Genomic DNA, 15,112 nt, shown 5'->3' with positions numbered 1-15,112 from the left:
CCTCTAGGACAGTGGCATTCTTATCACTATTCTATCCTTCAAGAGCACCACGTGTCCAAACCAACCACTGTTGTGTTTAAAAAAATGTAATGTGTTGGCTTCGGCCCCACGCACGCGTTCCAAAAGTCCGGGACTCCATAGGCCCGAGATATGGAAACGACATACATAATAATAATAATAATAATAAAACTCTTTAATGTACACAACAAGACATTTACAGGAGAAACAAAAAGGCGGCCTTATCGCTAACAGCGATCTCTTCGGCAGAGGATATAACTGCAGTGTAGCGTGCGTGCGTAATAAGTAAAAATAAAAAATAGACACATTTAACAAAATACGGAGTGTTATATATAATAAAAACCTGATGACGCAACTTCTTCTGTCATAGCAAACATTTTCCGACGATACAGACCCCGTCGGCGAGGTTGACGTTTCTCCTCTTTCATTGTTTAGTTAGTGAGTAACTTTCTTTAGTTTACATACAAAACTAAATGCGTAATATCAACAAATGTCACATGGAATAATTTCATTTTTACATTAGACCTTAGACCTCCAGTTCAGTACTTTTATTATAGACATTCGTTCGACGAGCGTACGCGAATGTGCTTTCTAAAGGAGATAACAGACGTACCAGCTTCTAGACTGGCTTAGTAGCTGCTTCTAAAGAATCAAGTAAGTAGCTGTCCACAACAAAGACTTTGAAATGTTAGCCATCGAAAGCCTTAAGCGATTTACTTTTGTATCTACCTACCATGGTAGATACTTTATGTGACTGTTCATTTGAGTTTGTTTTTTTTTTCACATAACTTGTTATGTTTCAGGAATATGGAGGAAGCCATATACCATAGTCTATAGCTACTTACCCCAGTGGAAAATAGGCGTGAAGCTATGTTATGTGAATTATTGTAGGTTTGAAAGCGCTGAGGGCTATGGCCCGGTACAAAATTTAAGTACTCAATTGGCCGCGAATCTCTACGCAGGACTTCGTGTGAGAGGATTATCTTTTTTGAATGAATTAATCGAGTCTAGTGGTCCGACAGTGATAAGCTTAAATGAGGGAAAATGTCGACCACGCCGGCAGGGTTGGTATCAAGGAAACAAGTAGCTAGTCAACCAATAAGATCTTAAAATTTGCCGCACTTTCCTTTCAAGTAGGTAGTGAATTGTTTGACTTCTTGAATTGAACGAGTACTAGTATTATTCCACGAAATTCTAATGAAAAAAGGTTCGCACCTTTCGAAAAGTTCCGAAAGAAAACGGATACAAAATTAACGCTTTCTTCAATTTTTCTAAACGAAGTTAAACATCACTAAATGTTACCTCAACGTTCTCAAATAACCATTTTCTTACATGGAACAAATTTCCAAAGAATTCCTTATTTTCTTCTACAAAAAGCGAATGATAAAAGTTGCGAGAAGGTAAGTAATAGTGCTGCTATTTTGTCACAGGTAAAGTGTATCAGGTTGATAATATAAATATGTTTATTTTACGGGACTTCTAGAAAAGACGATGACTAATAATAATGCTTAGAGAACATAGAAAACGTTCAGCTGCCTGTCTTCCCGGGCATATCGTTAAAACCGACAGAGCGATTGTGTCCTCTAACATGATAGACTAATGTTATGGGCGATAAGCTGATCCCTCATCACCATAAGGTTTATCATATCCAGCTTACGACATCGAATCAACAGTGGCTGCAAGTTGTCTTTGATTACTTGTGGCTCTGCCACCCCATTAGGGATTACGGGCGTGAGTTTATGTATGTATGTAGAGCTTAGAGGATTAATTTATCAACCTCACCATTGATCCAATTATTTAGCGATTAATCCGTTTAGTGTCCAACAGCTTATTGTACTTTCCCCTATTGGACCTGTACGCGGTACGACAGAATCAAATCGATGTTCGATTTGCTCCAATCTGAATCGGCTTGGTCTTAGCCGGCCCTCCTGAACCTGGATCCAGCTAGCTTGGACATACGCAAGGGATACGGTGCATACTCCACCATGCCTGTCCTCTACAGGTAGGTAGATATTTAACAATATTTTTTGGGTAATAAACAGTAGTTTTATAAAAAAATATAATAGCATCTACGTTTTAAGTACGTATTAGAAAAGACCTATAATATTTGAATAGCGGGAGGCTTGTGCCCAGCAGTGGGACGTATGTATGCTGTTTATACATACCTGCATAAACTCACGCCTATTTCTTACTGGGGTAAGTAGAGACTATAGAATTCCATTTGCTTCGATTCTGACACACTCCTCTTGCTTCGTCCACATTCATCAATAGTTTCATACACGCATGCCGGTTCATAGTATGATATGTATATTAATGTTTTATTTTATTTACTTATAAGTAAGGCCCTGCGCAGCCGACAGACTATCCGTGACGCACTTTTTAGTCTGTGAAAATATAACCTATGCAATTATATGCAGTAACGCGCCGGACTTTTTGCGCGTCGTGTGCGTTACTGCATATAATTGCATAGGTTATATTTTCACAGACTAAAAAGTGCGTCACGGATAGTCTGTCGTCTGCGCAGGGCCTAACACACACAGTTTGGAAGTTGGGTGTTTAATTAACGACCCATTACATTTTATTTTCACTACTTTGGTGACTAATCGTCACTGACCTAACCTAACCTAAACCATGATGATTTTGTACCACTCACTAAAACTTTTAACAAAAACATCTTTCGTCAATTATAACTTATATCTTCAAGGACAAAAGCTACAAGGTATTTTCTAAGTAAGCGTGCTCCGTCTTCGATACCACCGTCCGTCACTTTCCATCAAGTAAAGTGGCAGTCACGGAACGATGTTCATTAGTCGGTTTTTACGACACGCCCGGCCTGTTATAACACGAAACGTTTTCAGTTTTCCGTCTAAGCAAGAAGAATCGGTTTCTTAATCACGAGAATAAATAATTTAGTTTATCATCTCGAGCATAATAATATGAAAGCACAACATGGACACTCCATAAAAATATCTTTCTTACAGTATCTTGTCCTGTGTGTAAGCGAGACAGACAATCTGCGCGCTCTCTTAGCAGTTTATGGCTTAAATATACAAAAATGGCGCCCTGGGTAAATCAAGGTCGCTTTAAGCTCAGATCGGTGTGGAAAGGGCAGTCCCTTCTATATGTAGTATTAAAATTTGTTCTTTGTATGGTGATCGGATAAATTTACTTCTACCTATCTATGTGTGAGTGTGCGTGTGAGTGTGTGTGTGAAACATTTAAATTCATCGCTCTTGGCGTCAAGCTCTAAGCCCTGTCGATCGCTCATGATGAATCGATTTAGTAACATAAGTTACTTCACTACTTATATATATAAAAAAAAAACATTAATAAGATAACTTTTTGTCCGTCGCTTCGATCCAAAAGGTGTAAAATGTATCATGGTATCACAGTAGCTGTTATTTAAAGCCCATCCCTATTTCCTCGTACGTTGAGAAAATTTAATATAACCCACTCGTACTTCTATAGGGCTTGCTTTATTTAGAAAAAAAGAATCGGCAATCTCGTCTCAGTAAAACAGAAACCTTTTAAGTTAGTTTCTCATTCATACAGGGTGTTGGTGATACAGACCATGATTCTGAGTTGATATCAAGTGGAATTTTCCGTCGCAAGAGTATGAAACTGAAACTATTAAAAATAAACACTAAAGTGTTCATGAAGTTTTTGTCATGAAATTCCAATTGACATCAACTCATAATCATGGTCTGAATGATACCCTTCAATATTGGATACGGTGTCACTAACACCCGTAAGTACTTGTATATGCCTACTTGTACGAATACTAAGTAAGATGCTTTAGCTCATTATTCTGAGTTAATATCAAGTGGAATTTTTCATCGCAAAAGTTTTAGAATTGAAAATAATTAAAAAAAATATATTCTAATGAATTATGCGACGGAAAATTCGATTACCCGTCCCTTTCCCTTTTGGCGGGTAAGAAAATTACAGATAACTTAAAATAAAATTAGATGGTGTCCATAGGAACAAGCACATAAAGGTGCATTATTCGCGTCAGACGGAGTACTGCGGGGCAGAATGCAAGAGGGAAAGCTGCTCTATATTTCCGTAAAAAAGTAGCATCGAGAATGGTACACCAAATAAATAAAAGAAAAAACTACATTTTAAAATAGGTGCGGTTGTCGGAGAATTCCCGATATATATACGTAAATCTCTGACATAATTATACAGCGCGTTAAAAACACTGTACGAATACTGAGGAGGATGTTTCAGCTTATTATTCCCAGTTAATATCAAGTAAGTAAATTATGCAAAGGAAAAATTCACTTTAATTTGTGTTTTTTTTTTATTTAACGTAAATAACTACAGTTAAGGATCAATTAAAAATGCTCTACTACTACAAATGAGTTAACCGTCAAAACACGAAATTAAAAAAGCACACTGTGACGAAAAACATGATAAAATCTCGGACTTATTATTTCGTTTTTCTCGATTAAAATTCTTAAATAAGTTAAATAGAAAAATGTCTTTATTTAGTGATCAGAATTTCATAATTTATCATGAACCTTGTACACGACCCAATTCGTCCTGTCTTATAAAGTGTCCAATCATCTTGCCACTTCCGTCTTTGATAACACTCAATATATGTCTCCTTTCTCTTACTTTTAGGAATAAATGGATAGGCGAAATTAATATTGGTCAATCCAAACTTTTGGGCGAAACGACTCTGTCAATATCCTTGCTAACGTGTGGTGTAACTAAGTGAGATAACGCTTTTCATATTCCTCAGGAGTTTGGGGAACTATTGGGAAAGTTTTTGCTCACTCGGATGTATAAATACACGTACCTATAAACATACACGCAACGTACGTACATCATAGTCTCATGGATTCCATTTTTTTCTTTGACTTACTCATAATCTCCCTAGCATTATCCCGTTTTTCACAGGGTCCGCTTACCTAACCTGAAGATTTGACAGGTCCGGTTTTTTACAGAAACACTGCCTGTCTGACGTGACTTGCTATTTTTAGGCAAAGGCGGCCTTATCGCTAAGAGGGATCTCTTCCAGACAACTTTCGGCAGAGGATATAGTACACTTGTACAGCCGCCTGTGTAGCGCGCAAAAAAGTAAAATAAAATAAAAAAATATATATTATATTAAAATGTTGTAATAAATTGTAATTTACAATTACAAATAAAACATTTTTTATGTTTTAGTGAGAGTTGACGACTAAGTTATCAAGTAGCCTATTTGACATAGTATCGTGTTGTAGAGAGTCACGCCTGATTTTGGAAATCACGCAAGTTACATCACGTTTGCCGATAGAAACACAAGTCATGCGTGACAGTGAGCGTGATTTGTACCTAATGTGTGTACTCCCTATATAAATGGTATACAATCTATCTAGCACGTAAGCGCATTCCGTCCCTTCCGGCTGACTTCAAATGGCATTTCAACACGACAGCATTAACATGAAATTGTAGTTACTGGTCGTAACAACTTTATTTGTTTAACGGGCTTTTAGGGCATGCCCTGTCTTGCTAACAGAGCCGTGTATGAGGCCTCGGTCTCGAATTTTGCGGGCAGCGGAGCGGCAGCGGCGGCGGCGCGGGAGAGGGGCGGGCAACGCATACCTGTTCTCGAAACCAGCGGGCAGATCGCGCGGCACTGTAGCGGTGTAGTGTTGTGTTCGTGGTTGTGTTGTCGACATTCGCAAACGAAATGTCTGAAAATCGGCGACAACGGCGTTTTTTATTTCTTCCCATAAACGATTAATTATTCTTCTATTTTTATGGTTCACATCTTTACTGTTCCATATGGGTCTCCTCTCAAAGATTGCCGAAATAATTTGCTCTTGCACGTCCGAGGACATTTTGATACCTACGTCACGAAAAAAAAGTACAACACTATACTACAATGCAGACGCGCAACGGTCACCGCTCGACTGGAGTGCACCGCTCGTTGCCCGCCCCCGCGCCGCTCCCGCGCCGCTGTTTTCGAGACCCGGTCCATTTGACGATACGCATAAGATCCTGCCGCTCCCGCGCCGCCGCCGCTGCCGCTCCGCTGCCCGCAAAATTCGAGACCGAGGCCTGAGACAGCGTTCAAAGCTTTTAAGTACACAATGGCCCCGATTTTTGCAGACACATCCTAATTTAATTTTAAGTTATACTCGTCATTTTCTTATCCATTATCGCGTTAGAAAAACACACAGAAACGGTGTCATCATCCTAGGGTGATGATGACACCGTTTCTATGTGTCCCGTCATTATCCCGTTTTTTCCAGTGTCCGCTTACTTAATCTGAAGATTTGACAGGTCCGGTTTTCTATAGAAGCGACTGCATATTAGTCCAACCCGTGAAGGGAAAACAAGCCTAATACAGGTAAGTATATCTCTGAACATGCATTTCTCGGGAATGTGGGTTTCCTCACGATGTTTTCCTTCACCACTGAGTACGTGACAATAATTATTATCCAAACATGAATTCGAAAACGAAATCGACAATCATTAGTTGGCTGCTGGATTCGAACCTGCGAATAAAACTGTAAAATTTGAGGGTTGCCCTCGATATCTCCAAAATCACATCATCAGACATTACATGCTGACAATGGGACCACTTGGAAATTATTGAATAAAAGGAAAGAGGGACCTATTGAATAAAAAAATATTTTTCCAAATGGGTCCAGGCGTCTTCGAGTAATCAGGGACATACATAAAAATATAAAATAAAAAGATCCCGGCGAATTGAGAACCTCCTCCTTTTTTGAAGTCGGTGAAAAATCTATAAATAAAAAATAAAATATCTATAACAGGACCTTAAACTATTGAATAAAGTTTACAGACGATCGTACGCCGTCGAACCAAGTTGTTTCTACAGAAACGTATAGCATAACTTAGTACTTGTACTAATCTAGTTCTTTCAATGCCACTTCTGTCCTTCCCGCTCTGAAATGGATTTAAGGCTTCTTCTGGCAATAGAAAACTCCGGATAAGTCTTTGAAACAAAACTTGTACGGGGCTAGACTGCGAAGCTTTACAAATGGATACGCCGAGAGATTTCTTCAAGTTGTAAGAAGTTGGTTTTTGTAACTCAAACTAGAGATTGATACCTTCGCTGCATCTCTTTTACACAAACTCACGTCCGTTATAGGCTAGTTTCCATCATCTCCCTAGCATTATCCCGTTTTCACAGGTTTATCACATCATCATCATCATCACCAGCCCATTATCGTCCCCACTGCTGGGGCACGGGCCTTCCCTATGGATGGACAGGGAGATCGGTCCTTAAACTACCACGCGGGCCCATTGCGGATTGGTGGTTATTAACGACTGCTAATGCAACCGGGACCAACGGCTTAACGTGCCTTCCTAAACACGGAGGAGCTCAAGATGATTTTTTTTGTGGTCATCCTATGACCGGCCTTTGCGAAAGTTGCTTAACTTTAACAATCGCAGACCGAGCGCGTTTACCGCTGCCCCATCGAGCTCCTCAGATATTTTATCACATATCACAACTGTATATTTTGTTTAAGGGTTTTTTTAAGGCATGCCCTGTCTTGTTTTAGAGCCGTGTATAAGCGTTTAGCGTTCAAAACTTTTAAGTACACAATGGCCCCGATTCCTGCACACACATCTTAATTTTATTTTAAGTTACACCCGTCATTTTCCTATCTATTATCGCATTAGAAAAACACACAGAAACGGTGTCATACGACGACGAGTATAACTTAAAATAAAATAGAAAATTTCGGGTATAACTTAAAATTAAAAGATTTCTGCAGGAATCGGGGCCATTATCATGTGGTTTTCAGAATTCGTAGGTGTAGGTGTAATACTAGAGGTATCCATAGAACTTTGCGTTTAAAAAATAAACATTTTATTTCAGTCTATTTTAATGTATTCTAACATGAGAGCGTTTACCTTTGAAGCATAGTTTTGTGGGCTTTGTTAATGACAAAACTTGCCAGTCCTTAATTAATGGTTTCGTATACGTGTAGGTTTGAGGTAAACCGCTCCAGTCTAGACTAAACCTCGTTTTCAGTGTTTGGAGTCAAGGGACAACCCGAATTACAGGATAAGGAGACTTAATAAATATAGGTAATAATAGGTATACAGGGTTAGTGACATCGTAACGAAACCTTTGAGGGATGATTAGGTATGGTTAGGTATATTTTTAGTAAAAAATATTTATTATATTATATTGAGTATTTATTAATATAAATATACGTATAAAGTATTTATTATTATTTTTATTATTATATTATTATTATTATTTATTATTTATATATTATTTATATTATATTATTATATTTATATATTATATTACTATATTATTTATATATTTTTATTATTATATAAAGTATATATATATATTAACTTTAGTTTTACTTTTAGGATTTTTTTTATTGCACCTTCCCGCATCCAAGCTATTTGTAAATGTTTGTTTCCTTTTGGTGGTTGCCTGGAAGAAATTGCTCCAGAGCAATAAAGTATATTTAATTTGATGATTCAGACCATGATTCAGAGTTGGTATCAAGTGGAATCAGGTCTATCATGGACATCATTATGTTTCTAAAGTCACAAAGTTCGCTACTTAGGTTTTGCGAATCGGTCTCCCGGGGTTTTAAGCGAATAGGGAACGTAGAACATGATCTCCCAGGTCATATAAATTCATCTCGGTTCAGATAAATTCTTATATTATATAAATATCATTTTTTTCCAGGCAACCTTAAGGTGGAAGAAACCGATCACCAAACATAAAACATGAACAGCCTATATACGTCCCACTGCTGGGCACAGGCCTCCCCTCAATCAACTGGAGGGGATATGGATCATACTCCACCACGCTGCTCCACTGCGGGTGCGGGTTGGTCGAGGTGTTTTTACGGCCAATAGCCGGGACCAACGGCTTAACGTGCCCTCCGAAGCACGGAATCATCTTACTTTTTCGGACAATCAGGTGATTCAAGCCTGAAAAGTCCTTACCAAACAAAGGACAGTCTCACAAAGTGATTTCGACAATGTCCCCATCAGGATCTAAAATCTCAATCTAACCCGTACCTCCAGATCGTGAGCCTAACGCTCTAACCACTAGACCACGGAGGCTATTCCAATCACCAATCTAATTATTATACCTAATGTATTTTTAATATGATTTAAGTGTAGTAAAGAGTTTTTGTATTGTTGTATTGTAAAGAAACAGTAATAAGAGATAATAATCCGGCGTATAAGCTAACCTTTACATCAACTTCGAACCTACTACAATATTCCTTAATATTAGGCTTTATCGGTGGAAAATCTTTTGCGAAGGAAGGTAGAAAACTTCCTTATCTCCACCCCACCTTTAAGGGGAAGCGTAAATATGTTAATTTAGGGGTTCGCATACCAACCCCTTAATCTATAGACAGCTCGTATGACGTCAACGTTCCTTGCATAATGAAAATACTGTTTAACATGACGTTAATGTGTGTATATTTTAGTGTTGTAAATGTATATGTGAAACACATAATAACGGGTTCTTACCGCGTTTAAATGGGGATATGAGACTCCCGATATTTCGACACTGTTGCAAGTGCCATGATCACGGGATGACTGATGAGATTGGAGTGGAGTAGGTAGATCCATAATTTTCTACGGGCAGACATATCTGTCTACCCTCTTTCTTTGCCACTTGTTTATGTTTTTGATATCGGAATGTTCGGAACCATCTGAACTCGCACCAAACTCACTACGACAAACCGCACTCACTGTGTCCATATACTGTGTCCACTGTGTCCATAATATCGGGAGTCTCATATCCCCATTTAAACGCGGTAAGAGCCCGTTATTATGTGTTATAATTATGATAATAACCGCGTAAACTTAAAACAATGTATATGTGTGTCGTAGATTTTACCTAAATAAACTTTTAATTATTATTATTATATTATGTCTTTTTCATATCTCGGGCCTATGGAGGCCCGGACTTTTGGAAGGCGTGCGTGGGGCCGAAGCCAACACGTAGAGGCCCCTTAAGACAGTTTAATCTAAATGTGGTGTGACACCAACCGGCGATTATCCCTGCATGCACTATGGGAGTGCACCCAAAGACAATCCCCGGTTCGTGTAGGACTATTGCAGATTATGGGAACAAAGGGAACTGGGCTATTGGGTTGGGGGTTAGAGGACCGGGATACTGGAGCTATGGGGGACTATGGCGCCTGCTCGACCTTTACATCAACTTTACATCAAATTGGTAAACAAGGATAAACTTACAACAGAATTAACATACAACGCTCACCTAATTCACACAAATACATAGGTAAATAAACTCACTCCTAATTTCTACTGGGGTAAGCAGCGACTAGGGAATTCAATTTGTTTCGATCTTGACACACTTCTCTTGCTTCCTCCACATTCATCAATCGTTCAGAGTAGATCGTACGAAACCTTCGCTAATGATATGTCCAAATTATTTATTTATGAACTTCATTACATAGTGAACAACTACATATCGTAATGTATCTGTGTATGATATGTAGGTCATCATCATCAGCCCATTAACGTCCCCACTGCTGGGGCACGGGCCTTCCCTATGGATGGATAGGGAGATCGGGCCTGAAACCACCACGCGGGTCCAGTGTGGATTGATGGTTATTAACGACTGCTAATGCAGCCGGGACCAACGGCTTAACGTGCCGAAGCACGGACTATGTGTAGGTACTTCAATGAAAGTCCCAAATCACAGCACTAACGCTGTATTTATTGATTATTTTTATTTAATATCAAATAGACTATTTTTTAAAGAAGAAAACTAGCTGGCAGCTTACACGTCAGTTAGTCCAATATTCCGATATAATAACACTATCGCGAATGTTTTCCGACTAATATAGTGCGATCATTAACCACAAAACAGTCGTCGGTTACCAACGACTGTTACTTCAACGACTTAGATGTACCTAAGTAAGTAGTCGTTACATGAGCCATGTCAGGGGCCTTTGACGGCTCAATAATAATCCTGACACCACACGATAGAAGAGAATATATTTATTCAAAATTAATTGGTCGAAAAATAGATAACCAACACATATTAAGTATGATTGGAATAAAAGTGCCAAACATTGGACTCAGACGAGAGCCAACTAACATCTTTAAACATGCACCAGTCCCTTCATTTTTGTTCTGCAAAAGCTAGCCATTCGGGCGATTTACAAATTGGGACCCAAGATGTCACTCAGAAATAAATTTAAAGAAATTAGTATTTTAACTTTGGCATAACAATATATCTTTGAAAACTTAATATATATGTAAAAAAACATATAGTATTATTTGCAAAAAATAAACTTGCTTTACAAGTCAGTCGATTACATAATTAAGATCACTAAATCTTTTATGTTGCAATGTATACTTTTTACAATAAGATTCCCATTGACATTCAGAATTTTTACCTTTCAACTGTTTTAAGACAGTATTAAACAGAAACTTTATTTTTTAAAGGTTATTATAAAGTGTTTTACGGCTAATAGCCGGGACCAACGGCTTAACGTGCCCTCCGAAGCACGGAATCATCTTACTTTTTCAGACAATCAGGTGATTCAAGCCTGAAAAGTCCTTACCAAACAAAGGACAGTCTCACAAAGTGATTTCGACAATGTCCCCATCGGGAATCGAACCCGGACCTCCAGATCGTGAGCCTAACGCTCCACCAACCCGCATTGGAGCAGCGTGGTGGAGTATGCTCCATACCCCCTCCGGTTGATTGAGGGGAGGCCTGTGCCCAGCAGTGGGACGTATATAGGCTGGTTATGTTATATGTTATGTTTTTTTTTTATTATAAAGTGAGTGATTATTTAGAAGACATGAATGCATGGGATTAATTGCCTGAGAACTGATATTGGCCCCGATTCCTGCAGACACCGCCTAATTTTATTTTAAGTTATATCCTTCATTTTCATATCCGTCGAAAAGGGTAGGGACGGATGATTCACAGCTCTTAATTTTAGGAAGAATGAGTAAATGAATGAATAACCCGGGCGAATCAAAAGGTACGTCGCTGGTATGCAATCCGTTTGACGTGCTGACTACTTAACTGTGTCGGGTTATTGACGGATGTAAAATTTTTAGACGGTTGGTTTAGATTTGTGCTTAAAATTGACGTGTGTTCCATAAATTTTATGCTTGTCGATTACCCGTCCCTTTCCTTTTCGGCGGATAAGAAAATGACAGATATAACTTAAAATAAAATTAGATGGTATTTACAGGAATTAGCACCATTAGGCAGCTAAATTACTTAATTGTATACCAATATTTTATGTTTATTTTTTTAAAGAACGTCTAGAGCCCTGTGCCGAGGTTTTTCTTGCAGCTTCTTTTCCCCGGCTATACAGGTTGTTAGAAGCTGCAGTAGTTTTAGGCGGATGAGACGTTCGTTATGTAAAAATTATTATTGACGATTCAAATTGTAAGTATGTTACCTACTGAATAAAGATATTTTTGAATTTGAATTTATATTGATAGTGCGAGATTCCTTCTGATTTCTAATTTAAATAGTCCAAAAATACATCAAACATTTGGTCAATGTACGTCCTTCTAGATCTTTAATTTCTGGACTCTGATGTAAACACAGCATCTACATAATTATTTATTTAAGACGAAATGACACCGTGTTTGTGAGCCAACCATGTCCTGATGAATTTTAATTGGAAATTGATTGTTTATGAAGCCTCCGAGAGTATCCCCGGATATAAATAGACTGGCAGGAAGATATGGATTACATTCTTGGAATTTCGTACCAGTTCTCCGCAAACCGTACAATTTCGTTCGTTTCACAGAAAGTTCGGTGATGTGTAGGTACAGTCATGAGCAATATCATGTGCCCACTTTAGAACCCTGTCGCACTATCATATTTGACATTTAATGAGACTTACGGTTTAATTTGTCAAAAAAGTTAACGTGACATGGTTTCAAAGTGTATGTGTGTGTGTGTGTGTGTGTGTGTGTATTAGTACTCGTGACCGTACTTAGTTCATCTTGCGATGGATGTACCGTTGACTACCTGAATTGGGAAATATTCCCGATCTTATGTTATGTTACGTCCTGCGCAAAGACGAACATCGGTTCTAACCAAGGACCTGCACCAATGAGTAACGAATTCATCATAAGAGCAATTGACTACGATACGACATTGGACTAAAACAGTTGGCTCGACCATTACATATATATATATATATATATATATACAGATACGGCTCATGGTCTTACGTTGGTCAGGTAAAGCGTGAGTGCTAAGTTCATCTTATAATGGATGTACTGACTAGGCGAATGGTGAATATAGTCTGACCTTATCTTATGTTAAATTTGTGGCTCTTGTAATCGCACGGGCTGGTTTAATAATTCGGTCTAATTATAAATTGTTTACAATAACTTGTAATTATAATATGTCAAGGATATTCCGGAATATATCGAGAAACATTATATTACAATTGAAATATGAATCCAATTACTAACAAAATATACGCCTACTTATTAATTACATTTACAACCGTTAACGCCAAGGTAATTGTACAGATGATGAGGAAGACAGTACTTTATTTAAATTGTGATAGACAATAGATTTTAAATTAAGTTAAATTCCTATATTATGTTTTATAAAATGAAAATAATATTTTTTGCGAACTTTATAATTTAAGAAATAGATAAAGCAATAATTTGTTTTTCATTGGGGTCAAATTACAACACAATTAATAAGTTTAATGCCTGTAAAACTATTAAGTGATTTTTGGGTTAATAGCGCATTTTACAGCTCTAATTATAAGGAAATCACTTTTCACATCAAATTAACCCGGTGATTTCTCTGATCGCGGCTGTAAAACAAACGCGAAGGTAGCCATTAAAAGTTTTAACAACCATCAATTTCGTTACGAAAACACACGTTGCCAGACCGAAAAAGTTTCACAGATTACATAATACCAGCGTCTAAGTTACCGTTGTTTTTTTTTTCACTAAAAACTCTTGTTTGCCACAGATTTGTCTCAGACGGTAATCTGATCGGCGATAAAAAGTTTTTATTTATTTTTTGTTGCCGCAAATAAATTATCTTATACTTTTTATAAGGCAAACTGTAAAAGTACCACTTTATTCGAGTTATATTCTAGTTAAAATTGTAAAAAAATAAAATGTGCACGATAAAAAACCTTCGAAGTTTTTGGAAATTAAAAGTGAAAAGAAAAATTTAAGAAAGGCACTATAGCTTAAAAAAATAAGACTTACTCAGTAACTGTTCGACATTCGAACTTACATCATAGCATTCCGAATCCAAAAATCCACAGCACAACACAGACACTAGCACAAGCACTACACGTTCAAAAATCGATGTTTATTTTTTTGGGCGGCCGGTAAAGATCGGATGTGTAAGCGGCACGAACGACCCGCGCGGTAGCTTCTGAACGACTGCGGTCGACATCGCGCGATGGCGCTGCGATCGCTCGCCGTATTTCCCGCCCATTTTACTCTCACCCCTGACAAATCCCTTTTTAGAACATTTCCCAAACAAAAAAAATTCTTCGGGGATCATTCGATGATGGTTAGTAAGCCCAGGGTTTGTGATGACGCAGTTTTTCGATACGTATTACGTATTTTTCATGTATGTAAAGTTTGTAGGGAAAGTGGCTGGAGAGATGAATGATGTTGAGGTAAGGGGAATATGGTACGGCACAAAGGTATAAAGATTAGGCGTCGGCAGAAAATGACGTTCCGTGTCATTTTACATACGGCTAGGTAGGGAGAAATGATGATTTGAGTTTTTCATCGTTTTATATTTTTGGCGCGTAGAGAAAACTATTTGATTATAACCTATTTCACTGGCAACAGAAAAGGTTAAAAAGAAAAATAGTTGTGAAACTGACGTTAAAATTGGCGGGAAATCCAATAAATCGAAGAACGGAGGCGTCCCTACCTAAACTCCTTCAAGTGAATAATTTGTCGAGTGAGGGTTACTACCGATCATCGTTTTTCTTTCAGTCAGACAGTTTATTTATTACATATTTTTGCTTATATTTTTTTTAGTATTTTGTATTTTGGTATTGATATAAATAAAAAATATTGTGCGTTTAGTTTCTAATCATCTCAGGTCGTTTCCGAAGCAATAGACTGTATG

General features: G+C 37.9%; 1 protein-coding gene across 3 annotated transcripts in view; it reads right to left on the bottom strand.

The window, feature by feature from the left end:
- The window catches only part of LOC126374204 (zwei Ig domain protein zig-8-like), a 258,248-nt gene extending 243,861 nt beyond the window's left edge, over nt 1-14,387 (bottom strand). For 2 of the 3 annotated variants that reach the window (XM_050020712.1, XM_050020709.1), the window contains exon 1: nt 14,227-14,387. The gene's annotated coding sequence lies outside the window, so the exon portion shown is untranslated. The remainder of the gene's footprint in view (nt 1-14,226) is intronic. The other variant, XM_050020710.1, reaches the window with a different exon arrangement.
- Nucleotides 14,388-15,112: the final 725 nt, after the last annotated feature.

The sequence above is a fragment of the Pectinophora gossypiella genome, chromosome 17 (assembly GCF_024362695.1).
Source record: "Pectinophora gossypiella chromosome 17, ilPecGoss1.1, whole genome shotgun sequence".
NCBI lineage: Eukaryota > Metazoa > Arthropoda > Insecta > Lepidoptera > Gelechiidae > Pectinophora > Pectinophora gossypiella.
This window is presented reverse-complemented; position numbering and strand designations above follow the sequence as displayed.